The 16,495-nt window shown below is 37.6% G+C and overlaps 1 long non-coding RNA gene across 1 annotated transcript in view; it reads left to right on the top strand.

The window, feature by feature from the left end:
• Positions 1 to 16,495, top strand: part of LOC123384951 — a 110,072-nt gene that overhangs the window by 56,145 nt on the left and 37,432 nt on the right. The gene's annotated exons all lie outside the window — the stretch shown is intronic.

The following is a 16,495-nucleotide window of genomic DNA, read 5'->3' as shown; positions in this document are numbered from 1 at the left end:
AAACTAAAGTAATCATAAAGTATAAAAAAGGACAGGGGCACCTGGGTGGCCCAGTCAGTTAAGCGTCCAACTCTTGGTTTTGACTCAGGTCATGATCTCATGGTTCATGAGTTTGAGCCCCACATTGGCCTCCACTCTGACAGCGTGGAGCCTGTTTGGGATTCCCTCTTTCTCCCACTCTTTCTGCCCCTCCCCTGTTCGTGCTCTCTCTCTCTCAAAATAAATAAATAAACTTTTTTTTAAAGTATAAAAGAGGACAAAAGCACAATTAATTTAATAGTTTCATAGTTACAGAGCAATTTCAACCTTGAACTTTTAATTATAGTCTTATAAAATAATTCTGTAAACAATGGTTTGGTAACTAATAGATGAATTATAGTGAAAACAAAACATCTGTAAAAGCTAAAATTTAAGCAACTACTAAGTCATATCCTGATTTTATTTTTATGATTTATTCATATTTTGAAAACAAACAACACAGTTCCTTAAAAAGTGAAACATAAATTTACCATATGATTTGGAAACCCCACTCCCAGGTGTATCTACAAGAGAAATGAAAAGACTTGTACATCCAAAGACTTGTACACAAATGCATAACAGCCACATGATGGAAACAATTTAATGTTCATCACCTGGTGAGTGGATTAACAAAATGTGGAATATTATTTGGAATCCTTACATGGAATATTATTTGACATTAAGAAAGAGCCATGTGCTGATAACATGTTACAACATGGATGAACCTCAAAAACATTATGCTAAATGAAAGAAGCCAGATGCAAACTAATACATAGTGTATAATTCCCTTGAATGAAAAGTCCGGAAATGGCAAATCTATATAGTTGAAAAACAGAACAATGGTAACCTGGGATTGAGGGTGAGAAAGAGAATTTATTGCAGATGGGCACAAGAGATCTTTTAGGGGTGATGGAAATGTTCTGAAACTCAATTGTGGTGATGGTTACATAACTCTTTTATTTTTTTTAATATTTTTTCTATTTTATCTACCTATCTATTTATTTATTTTTGTAACACAATGTTACATTAGTTTCAGGTGTGCAACTTAGTGATTTGACAAGTTTACACATTATGTTACGTTCACCATAAGAGTACCTTACCATCTGTCCTGTTACATCACTATTACAGTATCATTAACAACTCTTTAAATTCCTTTAAAAACATTGTTTGCTTAAAACGGGTGATTTTTTTTAATGTTTATTTTTGAGAGAAAAAGAGAGTGAGTGAGCAGAGGGTCAGAGAGAGAGAGGGAAACAGGATCTGAGGCCGGCTCTGTGTTGAAAGCAGAGAACCCAATGAGAGGCTCAAACTCACGAACTGTGAGATCAAGACCCGAGCTGAAGTCAAATGCTTAAAGTCACGCTAAAATGGGTGATTTTTATGTTGTGGAAATTATACCTCAGTAAAGCTATTAAAAGCAAAAAACAAAACAAAACAAAACAAAACAAAACAAAAAAAAAAAACCACACCCCACTAGTTAAAAATAAAGGAATGAACAGTTTAAAGATATTTAAACTCAGAAGAGTATTTCATATATTTGTACTAATAAATATTACACTTTGCAGTTCATACTGTTTCATTGTTTTAAATTTTAAACACAAAAATGCTAAGTGTTTACATAGAATGACATAATTTAAGCAATTATGCTTCATTTTTATAATTTTTATAATTATAAAACTCATTTTTATAATTCATTTTTATAATTACTGTGCTGTCATTATTTATTTTGAATCTACTATTAAAACATGCAAATATGCAGTTAAAGAACTGGGGACACAAACAGCACCTGAAGTGAGCATGGATGGTTCTGGAGCACTTGAACTTACATTCTCAATGAATGCATGATGCTGAACCTGCCTGTGAGGGCCAACTCTATAACTGACATTTCTCTAAGTTAACGTTCTTGTAGGACACAATGTTCATTAAATGACTAATAATTAAAATGTGCTCATCTAAAACTGATGTTATCAAACAAAGCTGTTTTCACAGCAATTGTTTATAACAGTGCATTATATTAATGAAGAAAAAGAGAAAAATGTGTCAGTAGATGTCAAAAAGTATTATTTTATTGAATCAGATATACTGATTTAAAAATATAATGGGCATAGTTTTAATATACAAAAAATAGCTTTGCCTCAAAAGGAAAGCTAATAATTAATGCTCATTCACTAAAAGAACTACCATTTTAACTTGCTTGATAGATTAGATATAGATATAGGTATATAGTAAAATATCATTATTTCCAGATTACAAGACTGGATTAACCAAGAAAATCTATGAGAATCGGTTAAATAATCAGTCACTAGGAAATTTCAGAGAGGCAGGAATTTTTGAAATAGTAAATTAAGAAAATAGATTTTATATTCAAACAAGAGCATAGTAGACAAAGTAGAGGAATTTTCCCTTTACATTTCAACCTCAAACAGAAAATATCTAGAATATGCTAAATATGAGATGTGTAATACCTACATGAAATAAAGGTAAAAACTTTTCAAAGAGACATAATGGGTAATTGAAATTAATATAAAGATACTCTCTATTCTTGAGTAGGAAGAATCAATATTATGAAGATATCAGTATACCTCAAGTTATTTATAAATTCAATATAATCCCAATTATTAACATAACACCTATATGATATTGTTACTGATAATCTAATGTAAAACTCACCTGGAGAAATTGACAAGCAAGTATATTCAAGAGAATTCTGAAGAAAAGAATTAATACTGATGAACCAGCTTTACTGTTTCTAAAGCATATATAATAAAGCAACAAAAATTAAAATTTTTAGTCCTTTTGAATAAATAGACAGCAACAGAACACTATCCAGGAGCAGTACCAAACACCTATGGAGATTTAATTTATAATAAAGTGACTAAATATTCAGAAAAAAATAAGTAGATCTGGATCTTTATTTTTCTCCTATACCAAATATTTAAACATCTAAAATAAAAACACAAAAAGTCTAGAAGAAAACAATAACCTTGTTTATTATTTTAAAGCAAGAAAGGACTTCTTAACTGTCCCTGAACCCAGAATTTTTAAAGTGTTCATGAGAATCCAAACTAAGCCATTCATCAAACAAAATAAATTTCTGACTAGTGCAAAAAATTGTCAACCTAGTAAGTACAACTTATATTTTTTAGGGAGACAATTACAATACATATGGCAGAAAAAAGTCTAGTTTCCTTGATTTATAATGAACAAATATCACTGCAGTCAAAGTTGGATCATTTAAATGAGTGAAGAATTAGGGGTAAACATGCAACAAAATATTCATGAGCTACAAAAAAGCAAGGTCTCTAAAAATGTTAATGTTTATTTTCACTGTTTTCCCTTTTGTGTTCTTGATTATGCACCAAAGATTTTTCTTTGCATTTCAAATTGCTTTCTTTAAAATATCCCTCTTTCATTGATTTTCTGAGCTGCTACTTTCTCATTTTTGTAGCTGATTACAAAACAACACAAAGATAAGAAACACATGTTTTCTCTGTAACTGTTTTTAATTAAACTTTTGGTAAAACAGAGATGATTGTAATTACTCTTTCATTATCTTGAAGAATCTTCTCAAGCTTCCTCAGTTTCTCAGATCATTCCCTGGAGGCAAAGCAGCCAGAAAAAGGAAACTTTATTAGCTGGTGGCAGTTCTTTAAGAACATAGACTCTAAATCCTTCATTTTCAAAGAAACTTCCCCCATCTTTTTTTTTGCCATTCCTTACTTTCTTCTTATTCTGTCCCTGAAAACTCCACCTTTAGGGTAAGGAGCATGAGCTCATAAAAACTCACAGATGTCCTTTAAAAGACCCAAAATCATATGTAAAAATTTGATGTTCTTTTATGTGTTCATTTTTTTGTTCCCCTAGAGCAAGGGCTCTAGTGCTTTTATCAGTTTCTTAAAGTTGTCTTGAATACTTCCCCGTTCTACTCCTCCCTCCCCTCAAAAAATAGAAGAATCTTGCTTAAAAATTAGGATTAGAACTTTTGCTTCAGTAGTAAAGACTGTGTTAATGTCTTAAAGGCCACTGGGTCTTACCTAGGGAGATAAAGTCTCCAAAGTGGGAAGCTGGAAAGTTTTAGTGATTGGTGGGTTACCATAGGCAGCTAGTGGGTGCGGTCCGGGAGTACTAGACATCCTGCGGAGAGAGGGATTATCTATCTGTGGAAGAATTCTCATATGGTCCAATTGACATTTAAATTCCCATTGGATATAACTCAAGGTGAAAACACTGTAATGATCTGAATGTAAACCTGTTTTAGCAGATATACATAAATAATTTTCACATGTTTTTACTTTACATTGAATATATGAAAAATATAACTGCATTCATTTTTTATTGCTGCATAACAAATTGCTATACGCTTAGTAGCTTCAAACATGTATTTATTATCTCAGTTTCTGTGGGTCATGGGTCAGTAGTCTGGGCACACTTAGCAAAATCCTCTGCTCAGGGTCTCACAAGGCTGCAATTAAGATGTCAACCTGGGATACAGTCTCCACTAGGGATTTCATCCTCCTCCAAGTGCACATGGCTGGTGGCAGAATTCATATCCCTGAAGCTGCAGAAGTCACAGTAGCTTCCTGATTCGAGGCTAGCAACAAAGAGGATATCCGCCTGAGTCTTTCCCATATCTATATTCTCATGTAAAGGGCTCCCAGATGAGGTCGGACTGGCTCAATTCCTCTTTTGATGAACTAAAAATCAACTGATTAAAGATTTTTTTTAAGTAATTGCTACACCCAACATGGGGCTCTAACCCATGACCCCAAGATAAGAGTCCAGTGCTCTTCTGACTGAGCCAGCCAGGCACCCCTGATTATATCTAGGAAATCCCTTCATGGTTGCCACCTGGTGTGACGTAATCACGATGTTGGTATCTTGTTGCCTCTGTTGAATCTATTGGTAAGAAGCAGATCACTCACAGATTCCTTCCTCATTCAAGGGGAAGCAGTTACAGAAGGACATGACTAACTGGAAGTCTCTCTTGGGTGTGTCTGCAACAGCAACAATTGTGTAAATCAAAGACTGAACTCTGTTTTATTTGAAACTTTACTAAAGTTGTTCACCATATTGAAGAATGTCATTAGCAGCAAACCATCTGTGGCCAGTAGTTACAGATGCCCCAGTCATCGTGATCCCACGCAGACGGCAAACAGCTGACTGCCTCAGTGTGTCTTCTAGAGTACACAGTTTTGCATAGAGAAAAGTTCTGTTTTTAGATAAATGACTCTCTTTTATTTTCTTTATATTATACTTAATGGAGTGTATACTCTTTTATGTGTAGGTAGTTTTGTTGCCTATGAGTTTAATTTTTTTTTTAATTTTTTTTTAATGTTTATTTATTTTTGAGAGAGAGAGAGACAGAGTGTGAGCCGGGGAGGGGCAGAGAGAGAGGGAGACACAGAATCTGAAGCAGGATCCAGGCTCTGAGCTGTCAGCACAGCACAGATGCGGGGCTTGAACCCACGAACCGTGAGATCATGACCTGAGCTGAAGTCGGATGCTTAACTGACTGATCCACCCAGGCTCCCCTATGAGTTTAATTTTTGAACAGTAAAGCAGCATTACAAAATGTTTATTTAAAAAGGTAAGGATACATCTAGTTGGATTGACATTCATTGTGATAAGTAGTTACAGTTAAAATCTACTTTTTTATATGTAAATGAACTGAGACTCTCCTAGCCATAACTTTAACCCATTAGCACAGAATCATCTATCATTAATTTGAAGGTGTGGGAGGTTTGCTCTTGAATGGATAACATCAACAGCTAAATTCTGAAACTAGGAGAAGAGAGTATGCAGAACTAGATGAGGATGGCAAGAGAGCTCACGGGCTATCTGACAGTATGGGCTTCTCGCCGAGGCAAGGTGGAGAAGTCTGGGAAGAAGACATCGAAGGTGGGAGTTGTAGGTAGATATGGAGCCCTTGCAAAAGACCCACAATAATGAGCATGGTTGTTTGGCTTAGGGTGGCCCTGATTAAAACAAGATAATTTTTACATGAAATGTTGGACTTACTGAATTTTTTTGATAACCAACTTATTCTCAATACTTATATACTATCATTGAAGTAATAATACTTGTATAATGATACACAAGTAACAGTCCTTGGCTTACTAAAAGGATATTTTCCCCCAAATAACAAAAAAACTCTTGCTTTCTCTTTCTCTGTCCCTCTCCCTTCCTCTTTCTCTTGCACTTCCCCTTCCATCTTTGGAAGATCAACAGAGGGTAGCTAACAAGTTGACATTCAGGCCACATTAGCTACCACATACTACTTGCATAATTAGACTGTCACTGATTTGCCCTGCAGGCAGACAGAGTAATGAGGGGTGTCTCATTGAAAGAAGCAGTCACTCATTATTGCATTGCTTTGGTGCTCATCTTCACCTGCCCAAAGTTCCAGGGAGCCTGAGGTAGTGGCACCTTGTTACTCTGTTGAGGAAGCCATGTTCCTGGCCAGTGGTATTGTCTGCTTCACTGGTTGAAGACACCTGATTTTTGTGAGGAAAAATCTTGGGAACTCTTACGTAGAGAAAGGGGTATAACACTTGAAGAAGAAATAGTTTCTTTCTTTCCTTCTTTCTTTTTTAAAATATATTTAGTTTTGAGAGACAGAGTGCAGGGGAGGGTCAGACAGAGAGGGACGGAGAATCTGAAACGGGCCCTGTGCTGACAGCAGAGAGCCTGATGCGAGGCTCGAACTCACGAACGGCAAGATCATGACCTGAGCCCAAGTCGGACGCTCAGCTGACTGAGCCACCCAGGTGCGTCAATTCTTTAAATGTAAGATTAGGGGCACCTGGATAGCTTGGTTGATTGAGTGTCTGACTTCAGCGCAGGTCATGATCTCGCGGTTCCTGAGTTCGAGCCCCTCATCAGGCTCACTGCTGCCGGCACAGAGCCCACTTCAGATGTTCTGTCCCCCTCTTTCTCTGCCACCTCCCCACTTGCATGCACTCTCTCTTTCTCTCAAGAACAAATAATAAAATAAATAATAAATAAATAAAATAAATAATAAATCTTTAAAAAAATAAATATAGGATGAAATCAAGGGTTGGGTAGGGTCCAAGGGTAAGAGAGAACATTGGGAATTTTCTGTCACAAATTCTCATTTTTAAATTGAATATAACCTCAGAAAGGGTGGTACTTGAGACTTCAGTAGCTCATCACTACGTAATTCTATGGTAACAGAGAGTAGCTCAATCTGGCCATGACACTTGACCTATTGGGTAGAAGATTTTGCCCTGGAAGGGACTTCTTAATGGCATTTATACATAAGCTTAAAAGGCTAAAAATTTCCTATAAAACCAGACATTCTAGTCACTTTCCAAAGATAAGCTTAGGTTCTGAATATGAATTTATAAATGCTGTAAACCTAGGAAGGAAAGGGCAAACACTGCATTTGACATAGTAATTTTATATGCAATTTCATACTAGAAAAATGCATTGCAGCCAGACATAACTGTCATTCTAGCCCCCGGCGTTTTCTAACAGCATTCCTGGATGCTTTTCTTTTTTCTCTGCCCCTTATCTTCCTACAGTGGATAATTTGAAAGGTAAAGAAGACATACATATATAGTGCAGGGGCGTGGCCATCCTGCAATAATGATGGTGGGTTTTGACCTGGCTTTTGATTCTTGGCATGTGGTACTGAGCTTGGTTGCAGTTTGTGTACAACCAAAGGAACTTTTTAGATCTGCTAAGCATCTTTGGCAAGGATCAACTATTAAAAGGACAGTCTATGTGATGAGAGATTCAAACATTGAAAAACTGGTCATATACATTGAGTCAGCAGAAGTACTAGAAGAAACCAAAGGCAATTAGGATACGCAGCATGTGTGGGGGTGGGGGTGGGGGTGGGGGGGGGTATTTGCTGTGCTCATATATCATCCCTAAAACTTATGTACTTTTCAGAGGTCACACACTTTTTGAAGTTCCTCAAAATAAGGAAGTTGATGTAATGTCTGTGGAGGGAACCATGACCCTCAAGGGTGAAATAGACTTGTAACAGCACCCAATCTAGTTTGGGAATTCTGCTGCTAGATTAACTCACCAGAAGCTTGTTCACAAAATGGTCAATCTCCAATTCATTGACATTTCTGAAATTTAAGGTTTTCCTCAGGTCTGCCTCAGCACCTGTAGGCGAACTGGTAACTTTTTACTTTTTAAATGAAGTTACCTTGGCGTGCCTCGGTGGCTCAGTCGGGTGAGCATCTGACTTCAGCTCAGGTCATGATCTCCCAGTTCTTGGGTTCGAGTCCTGCATCAGGCTCTGGGCTGACAGCTCAGAGCCTGGAGCCTGCTTTGGATTCTTTGTCTCCCTCTCTGTCTACCCCTCCCTCACTCTCTGTCTCTCTCAAAAATAAATGAACATTAAAAAAAAATAAAGAACATATTCCAATGGATAATCTAATCACCACACTCAGTAGACTCTCAAGTAGTAGATGATTTTTGTCAACACCTTTCATACCACTGGGCCCGGAGGAGGGATAAATGTCTTTCTCCCTGTTCCTCATTATTTACAGACTCCATAACTCCTACCTCTCATGCCCCTCCCCAGATTTATCTCTTATGCTATTAGTATATACCACTCCTTTGACATAGTTATTCACTGCTTCCAAACTCCCTCTCACTCATTCCTTAATCACTGGCCCACTGTCACTCTCACTGATGCCATTCCTATCATAATTGTTGGGGTTTGAAAACACACATAGAGGATCCTTCCAAATGCCTCTTAGATTCCTGACCTCCAATGGTACCGTCTCTAGTCTATATCAGCTACTTTCTCCCAAGACATACCCCAGATCTTGTTCCTAATAATGCAAACACCTCCATCATCTCATTATCATGCATCCCACTCTCTGACCACCTCTTTCTATCTTTTCGGTTTTACTGCCTTTCAGAATGTGACTCAAAAAATAGTCTTCAGGCTCCACTGGGAAATAAAAATCCATTGACCTTACCACTTTCTTATTATACAATATCCTTCACCAAATCCCAGTTTTCTCTTTACTCAGGTAAAATTCCATAGCCCATGATTGTAAACATTCTCTTGCCTAAAGCCTCAACCTTCTTCCCATCTAAGTATTTGCTTTGTAAAGCCACCGTTCTATTTACAACTGAATCCAAGTTTAAACTATTCCTACATGGCTGAAAGCGGCTGGAGAAAATTTCAGCCATGATAACTTGTCTCACCTAATTTGTGGCTACCCTCCTCAGCTCTTAGAGTTGCCCAGCAATCTTGATATATTTCCCCAACCCTTTTTACTTTCCCATTTTGCTAGATGATGATTTCATGCTTTCTTCTCTCTTTCTACCACCCCTTCCTTTCCCCTGCCTCATGCTCTGCTGATGACTTTGCTTCCCTCCTTCCATTCCCTTTACAACTGAAATAATCAGGAGAGGTCTATGGCCCCCATCACGGTTCTTCCTTTCTACCTGGCTCTGCCTTCCGTACACTGGCTTTCTCTCTGTCACTCTGAATGAGCTGTCATATCGCAGAGAAATCAGCAATCCTACTTCTACAACAGATCTCACCACCTTTAAGCTACTAAGACTCAGAAAATTTCAGAAAACGATCTCCTTTCTATTAAACATCATCATTGCTTTCTCTTTCTACTAGATCTTTACCAATAAGCATATATATTCCCTTATTTCTCTCATCTTGTAAAAACACAAAGATATTATCAAAATGCCCTTCCCTTCAGCTATTGCAATATTTCCGTCTTTCTTTTTATAGCAAAATGACTCATTTGTCTATTTTCACTGTCTTCCATTTCCCTCCTCTTATTTTCTTTTGAAATCATTCTATTTATGCTTTTATCCCTAACCCTTCATCATAACTGCTTTTGTTAAGGTCTCAAATGACCTCCATTTGGCTAAAATTCAACTCCAATTTCTCTATCCTCATTTTATGCGGCTGGCTCCTTTTTGGTTTCCAGAACATCACATTCTCTTGGTTTCTTCCCACCTCACTGGCCATTCCTCCTTGGACTCGTTTCCTTTCTCTCCCATCTCTTCAGCCTCTTAATGTTAGAGTGCCCCACAGTACCATCTAGGCCCATCTATTCTTCATCTCTTGGAAATATCATTTATTCTCATGGCTTTTAAGACCATGTGTACATGATTAATCCCAATGTTTCATATCTTCCATCTGAACCTCTTCTCTAAATGGCAATCTTGTGTATATCTAACAATCTACTTGGGGTTTTGCACTTAGATATAGAATTTATATCTCAAAATTAGCAAGTCTAAAACTGACTATTCCTTCACCCAGATCTGCTTCTCTTATGTTTCTCATCTAAGTTAAAACAATTCCATCTTCCAATTGTTCTAAACAAAAACCCTAGAATTTTAATGGTATTCTTTTTTTTCCACTTAGTTCTTGTTCAGTTTATTAGCAAATCATTGGAACTTTAACTTCAAAATAGGTCCACAACCTGACCACATCCCACCATATACAATGCTTCCCAACTGGTCTAAACTACCATCAAGTTTCACTAGTATCATTCAATAGATTTCTAGTTGGCCTCTTTAGTTCTGTCCTTGGTTTGCTTTAGTTTATTCTCAACACAGCATATAGAACAACTCCTAAAAATTTAATGTGGACTTTGTCACTCCTCTACCCCAAACCCTCCATGGCTTTGCATCCCAAAGTGCTCCTAAGTGATCTAGCCCCTCATTACCCCTCTGACCCCTTTGCTCTGCTGTAGCGGTTTCAGCCTTCTCATGACTCCTGACACACACACCAGGCACATTCTGTCTTGGGAACCTTTACAGTTCTGCTTTCCCTGCTTGAAAGTCTCTTCCTCATATACCTTCATCCTGTCTCCCTCACCCCCTGCATCTTTTTTCTAAAATGTAATTTTCTCAGAGAGATCTTTCCTAAATAAACTTGTTTATGTTTGCCAAACTTGACCCTATATTATCCTATCCTCTGGGCTTAAATGTAACTCTTAGCATTTTTTTTATATCTAATGTCACTATAACCTATCTGCCATTTATGTTGTCTGTCTGTATCTATCTACATCTATTTGTTTAGTTTATTGTCTGAATTCCTCAAAAGAGTGAAAGCTCCTTGAGGAGGGTGTTTATTTAGTTGCTCATTACTAAATAACCAAACTTAGAATAGTCCTGGCTCATGTTAAAATGTTCAAGAACCCTTCGTTAAAGAGATAAAAGATGTTACTAGATTGGCAGCCCTGTGTTGGGTTTCACTGGTTCCTCAGCTCAGCTCACTGTTGTTTTCTATTATACAAGCTCCTCAACTTCCATTTATCATTTCTCTCATGAACATGAGCATGAACGGGGGAGAGGCAGAGAGAGAGGGAGACACAGAATCGGAAACAGGCTCCAGGTTCTGAGCCATCAGCCCAGAGCCTGACGCGGGGCTCGAACTCACGGACCGCGAGATCGTGACCTGGCTGAAGTCGGACGCTTAACCGACTGCGCCACCCAGGCGCCCCTCTTTATTCGGTTTAAACAAAGCAGCCCAGAAATCATTTTGCTACCTGAGGATTCCCTGGAATTCTTACCCTCAATTCCAAGTGGGGTTTTCAAGTACTTTTTCAAAGCAAATATTGTGATCTCCCAAGGAAGATAAAAATTCTCCACTTTCTTTCATAACATGAAATATTAACTATAATTAGCTTGTTAAGTAAATTTAAGTCAAACGATAGTGAGAAGTAAGGATTATATTAGTTTTTAGGTTCCAGATTAGTTCTCTGAGTTTCTCTTTCCTAAAGTCTTTCTGCATACGCATTTTAGAAAAGTATGGGATAGCTCCTTGCAACATTCCTTTTGTATTATACGTTCGAACTTTTCTGGAAATAGCATATAAAAATGAGATCGTGTTGATTAATATTAACTAAGGCTCATGATACTTTAAAATAGAATGACTAGTGGAAGCTGTTTCAAGAGAATATGGAGAACTATTTATAGAGACTAGATTATGCAAAATTATTATCAGAATAAGTTGAAGGAAGATAAGGCAGCACATAAATGAATTTAACAAATGATATTAAATTCTGAGGTATTATGAATATCATCCACGTCAGAAACTTTAGGCGAATGGAACCTACCGGACCAGAATACAGACAAGAAATTTATCATTCAACAAGGACACATACAGATGAAATTCGAGGGATAAAAATAATATGAATAGCACATATTTGAAAGTTAGTTCATCAAAATATTAATTCCAGAGAGTTTTAAAAATGATAGTATTACACTAGAAATGAATTTTCAAGGAAACAGTATGGTGGGAAAAAAGGACAACTCCGTTTACCAGGATTTCAGAATTAAATGTCAATTTAATTGGTGTGATGAAAACATTTCTCACAGAGTAGCATTCAGACAAATTAAGAATAACGTAGAAATAACAAGGTCTGTAGCAAAAGAGACTGCGAGTTCATCAACTGCGCAGAGGGCTGCGTCCTCTTGACTGGTCTTTTGCAAATGGCGCCCCCAGGGTCATCCGAGGGTCATATGGGGGTCATCCGGGGTCATCAGTTGTGCCTTCTTGCACCACTGCTCTTCTCTGATCCCTCTACTACTGGCTCCCTGTTCCAATGGCAGCCTCACTCAGTCCTGTCGCACAACTTTGTGCTTGCTTTTTTCTCTTTGCCAGGACTGTCCTTCACTTCTATCCCTGCTTTTCCCTTTGCCTGGAAAGTTCTTTCCATGGATTCTCAACGTGACTTTGTCCGTGACACGTTTCTTGATCACCCCACATTTCTCGACCACCCTAAGTTTCATAGCTTTTATTCCTCTTTCTGGTTTATTTTTCTACTGAGTGCTTATTGCAGCCTAACATACTCTACATTTTACGTATTTATTTTCTTTTATACATTAGAATGAAAGCTTCATGGAGATAGGAATTTTAGTCTGTTTTACTCACTGATAGTAGTGAACTGGCACATAATAGGTGTTGAGTTAATATTTGTTAAGTGAATAATCTCATGAAGGTAAATTTGATGTCTGCTGCTTGCTAGACAATCTAGAAAGAGTTGAATTGACTCTTAGAAATTCTGGGTTTTAGGGGCGCCTGGGTGGTTGAGTTGGTTAAGCGTCTGACTCCAGCTAAGGTCATGATCTCATGGTTTGTGAGTTTGAGCCCCGCATCTGTGCTGTGCTGACAGCTCAGAGCCTGGAGCCTGCTTCGGATTCTGTGTCTCCTTCTCTCTCTGCCCCTCCCCAGCTTGCACTCATCTCTCTCTCTCCCTCCCTCTCTCTCTCTCTCTCTCAAAAATAAACATTTAAAAAAAGAAATTCTTTTAATACCTGTTTTTTCACTTACTGGCTGTGCTAATTTGGCTAAACACTTAATTTTCCACATCCATAAAATGAGGATGATAATACAACCTTGACCACCTCCAAGATATTAGGAGGAACAGCTACATTTGCTAAGGAGTCCCATTACTGGCAAGATTTAACCTACAATTATTTGAATTAAATATCAGATTGTAGCATGGGTTTGTATAGATGATTTCCTACATATTATGCTGCTCAGGATATTTTTATGTATTCCCCACAAAATGATTATTGATGGAGGCTTTCAATTAAGGGGACATGCTTTCTGTTTTGGAGACCATCTTCAAGATCGGTTGGCAAGTGTACTTTGCCCTTTGAGGGAGAGCCCTGGGCCACAGCTGGTCCTTCACCTGGGTAGATTTTGCCTCCCATTTGGCAATATCCGCAGGTGTTTCTGATTGCCAGGATTGGGTGGTGGTGACAGTGCTATGGCATCTAGCAATGCTGCTGATAATCCTACAACACATAGTGTGGTTTTTTGACAACAAATAATTATCCAACTCCAAAATCCTCCAGAGGCCCTTGGAGCTCAAGCATTTGCCACTCTCGGAATCATCTCCATGGACTCTAGCTTAGGAGTCACATAGTGAATTTCTTTGATGGAAAGATCTGGCAGTGGTCGTTTGGGAGGCTTCTGGGAAGTAGGAGTGTGTCAAGGAGCGCATAGGCACTAGCCAGTAAGACAGACAAAAAGAACCTCCGCGTATGCAAGCTAATACAATAGCAAAATCAGTAAATACTGCCTTGGTCACCTATATGTTTTAAAGGCTACAGAAAGAATTTCAAAATGACACAGTGCAAGAAAAACATGGCTTTGACCTCAAGTCTTCGTCAAACTAAAATGTGAAGAGAAAGCAATGGTAATTGTTGGTCTTTCAAATGAGAATTGTGGGGGTTAAGATTTAGGTTCACTTTATTTGAACATGGTTTTTCATCATTAAAATGATGTTTCTAGACTTCTCCAAATACATTTTCTGAGAAGAGAAAAGAGTGATAATTATTCCAGTGGTCTCAACTCTGTTCTTTTACTAGAATAACAATTCTCTAAATGTCCTAATAGCAAATTGGATTTAATTCTGAACCAGAATAAATATGGCAGGAACTACAAATTTAGTTGGAAAATCAGGCAATCAGAATTATAGAAATAAGTATTTGTACATTAATCTGTAAACAATTGTAGCAACAATGTACTTAAACAGAGCTAACCTTATTGCGTAGTGATTCTGGGTAAGAAGGGGCCTTTTCTTTATAGAAACCCAAACCACAAAAATTCCCAGTTCTGAATTCTTTCTTTCTTTTGTGGCTAATACTGATTGAAGAAGCTCAAGGAATGCAGAAAATGCTCTTTCCTGAATAGGCTTTTTTCTTTTTTCTTTTAAAGGAATATTTACATTTTATATAGATATGCGCCCAAAAGATAAGAAAAAGAGTTTTTAAAACGTATTTTTAATAGTGAATGTGACTTTTTGCCTCTGATTTCAAACAAGAGGCAGAGCAATGACACCTAAATAAACTAGTATTAAATTCAAGGACGTGCTCTTTGGATGTCTTTTGAAAGATTGCTCTTTATGTTTCTTCTTATATGGCTTCTCTATATGAAATTTTTTATACTACAGTACACACAGGCTGAATTTGCTTTCCTTTATACTTAACTAGGGATTTATTGTGTTTGGCTATTTAACATAATAACATTAAAAGACATTGTTCTTTCCTCTTCCCATGTTTAGAATGCAGTTAATGAATATTTAATTCATGGCAACACTCAAGGGGTCTTAGGCCCATTTAGAAAAGACTGAATTTATAAGTGTATTAATATTTAGTGAATGTGCCTTATCACAGTGTGTCTCCTTTTTTGCTGTTCGTTCCCTCGTGATAAGGTTCCTGAGCAGCGCAAGTCTTCGGAAGTAAGCCCACAGGGCTCCTGGCAAGTTTATTTTGGGAAGGAAATAATCAATTTAGAGCTATTACTGCAAGAGTCCTTATCGAGCTCATTTCCTCATCTAATGCTTCACAAGCTAATATTACATGTTTAGTAACAACTTCAAAGGAACAGAACTGTGCTTTGTAGGTTTTATTAATGTGAAATTTCTCTGAGGGCACCAAGTGTTTGCCATTAACATGACTATAATCCACAGACTTGCAAACATAGGTCATAAAAGCTGTACTGGAGACCTGTCCTGCTATAGCCCAAGACACTATTAATGTGGCTCTGTTACTGTTGGATTACAAGGGCTGGGGCTGAGGGTAGTATTGTGCTCACACTCTTGGTTTTTATGCACTTCCTCTTCTCCATTACGTTCAGCGTATTGAAAAGAGCGATTCAGCCCAAGAGCAATATAGCCAAAACAATGTACAGAGAGTTCTAGTCCACACTTAGATAAAGGTAGTGTGACAATGGCCTGCATTTCAAAGTATCCGATACATTGCTTCTGTGTTTTGTTTTTTGTTTCTGATACGTTATCATATATGTTTCTCTATGGAACATTATCCACAGAGAGAAACATTTAATATTCCTGAGTAGAATAGCAGAAAAGAATATATTTAGACACTGCACGTAAGACACTTGAAGGAAGGAAAGAGAGTTAGCTTCAAAGCAAGAGCCTACTGAAATTTCTTAATTAGAAACATGAGAGATTATATACATCTGCCAAATCAAGGTAACTTGGTGCCCATTTTAAGACTATAGCATGATTACCTTTTGACTCTAAGAATGAAAATATGATTTCCCCTCATTATGTGTTTGACTAGACTAACAGGGCAGACTATTTCCTTTGTCAGCCAATAATAAACCCAGCTGGACAGAAATAAGGAGATTATTTTGCTATTTTGTCTCATGCAATTGCCCACTTGAATACAATTTCTTTTCCATTTCAAACTACCACCATCCTGTTCTCTTACAACCACCTCAAGAGGACTTCATTTTCATATGTTGGTTAAACCAGTTCCAGAAAAGTCATGGAAGGAGTGCCCGTGCTCAGTGCTGGTTAGGCTGTGTGGACACTCCTGCAAATGAGCCACAGCTGCATGTTTAGGATGGGTTTAGGGGGCCAGAGTGAGAAAACCAAAACATCCCCTGGAATTTGGCTAGTGTTTTAGGAAAAATAGGATAAAAATACGGAAATTATAGGAAAATCATTAGCAGTTGTTTGGTCATTTTTCTGTG

Source organism: Felis catus, chromosome B1, assembly GCF_018350175.1.
Source record: "Felis catus isolate Fca126 chromosome B1, F.catus_Fca126_mat1.0, whole genome shotgun sequence".
In the NCBI taxonomy this organism is placed as follows: Eukaryota; Metazoa; Chordata; class Mammalia; order Carnivora; family Felidae; genus Felis; species Felis catus.
The sequence above is the reverse complement of the archived record's forward strand: the minus strand, read 5'-3'. Positions and strand labels throughout refer to the sequence as shown.